We start from the raw sequence: 1,995 nt of genomic DNA, 5'->3' as shown, positions 1-1,995 counted from the left end.
ATGGTGCCGGGATGGGCTAGATAAAGGCCCCTAAGAAGTTGAAGCTCAGTCTAGAAAGGACAAGGGGCTACACCACACCGTGGTATGCAGTCACGCTGGTTGTGTGTAGCTTTCCAAAGGGTCGGCGCCTAAAACTGCTGGCATTAAGTCCCGAAGGCTGCTTGACTCCCACCCTCACCTTGCTGCCTAGATCCAGCACAGAACTCAGTGGTCTGTTTGATTTTCCCATCTGCCAACAAGATCAGGGATAACCTTTCTTGGGCAGTTGCCACAGCCTGGGGTGCACAGACAGAGGGCTGGGCCACACAGCTAGGCAGAGAAAGCAGTGACTTGGGGCACACAGAAGGACATGGGGCTGGAGCGAATATAGCCCTAGCATAGTAACCACGGCCAGCAGGAAAGATGAGGCAGGATTCAGCACTCTTAGACAAAAGCATGAGTGTGGAAACAAGATGGGACTTAGTGGTGACACACTCTCCATCTTCCATATCTGGTGCATTCCAGTAACACAGACCCTGAAAATAAACCAGTCATCCAAAAACATGGAGAAATTTTTTGACTCATTTATTTTTCTCTTCATCAGTGTTTTGGACTTCTGGTAAAATGGCAGAGTGGTGAGCAGCAGAGACAGCTGCTTCCAGATTTGGAATCCAGATGCTGGAATATAGCGACATGAGGAAAAGAAGGAGAGAAGTGGGTCTCGGGGCCCCAGGAAGGACCTGAGGTCCATGGGGAAAGTGAAGAAAGACTTCAGTGGAGAAAAAGAAGGAAGAGGAGGAGGAGGAGGAGGAGGAGGAAGAGAAGAAGGAGGGGGAGGGGAAGGAAGGAGGGGGAGGCAGCTGGCGCTTTCTTCCTAAAGCCGGGCTCACTGAATGGGAGGGGCGCTCAGAACCTGCTGATGCACAGTGACTGCCCGAAGCCTTAGGGGTCTCTGTGGAGAAACAGCCCACTGTGACAGAGCAGCGCACATAGCGGACTGCCGTGGCTGGGAAGGTGGCCGTCAGGTTTGGTCTTCACCCAGGAGAGGGCAACTGGCCAGTACCCATCTGTAGAGGAGCCAGCTGAGCTCAGAACTCAGAACAGCTGTGGGCCGGCTCCGTGGTGGGGCCTCAGCGTCAGTGAGGCTGCCAAGTTCAAGCCAGCAGGGAGCCCAGCTCGTGCCAGCGGGAGCACAGAGGGTGTTAAAGCCAGATTCCAGGGGGCCGGGGAGATGGCTCAGTGGAATAAGTGCTTGCCTGGCAAGTGCAAGGGCCTGAGTTCAATCCCTGGTTTTGCCAAAAACAAACAAACAATCAAAAAAACCCTCCCACCAGAATCCAGCCTAATAGCCTGGTCTGCTGTGGAACTAAAGGCCCAGGCTTGCTGGGATTATTCAATCCCCACCATAGAGCTGTGGCTGGCTTGATGGGATTCATCATCGCAGATCTGGACCTTGGCTGCCCAAGGCGTCTGCCAGTGACAGCAGAGACACACTTGGAACTCGATTTTCTTCTCTTATTTTCTTCATTGGTGTTTTGTTCTTTTATTGTTCCTTTTATTTTTTTCTGGTACTGGGGATCAAACTCAGGACCTTGCTTCTGCCAGGCGGGTGCGTATGGCACTGAGCTATCTCCTCGGCCCTTTACTCTTTCTTTGGCTCTCTGATTCTTCATTTTATCTTGTTCTTTTTCTGTTCTGTTTATATAATTCTAATTTTTCTCCTTATTTCTTCTTCTCATCTTTATTTTTCAAATTTTACTTCTTTCATTCCCATTTTTCCACTTATTTGTTTTTGTTTGCTTGTTTGTGTTTGGCAGAACCGGGGATTGAACTCAGGCCCTTGCGCTTGCCAGGGAAGCACTTATTCCACTGAGCCATCTCCCTGGTCCAAAATACATCCCCTCCCACTGGAAGCTTTTTTTTCTTCTTCTTCTTCTTTTCAGTTTTTTTGTTTTGTTTTGTTTTGTTTTGTTTTGTTTTGGGGGGGGGTTTGGCAGAACCGGGAATTGAACTCAA

This window comes from Octodon degus, unplaced genomic scaffold (genome assembly GCF_000260255.1).
Source record: "Octodon degus isolate 3935 unplaced genomic scaffold, OctDeg1.0 scaffold00042, whole genome shotgun sequence".
NCBI lineage: Eukaryota > Metazoa > Chordata > Mammalia > Rodentia > Octodontidae > Octodon > Octodon degus.
Note: the sequence above shows the minus strand (reverse complement) of the source record.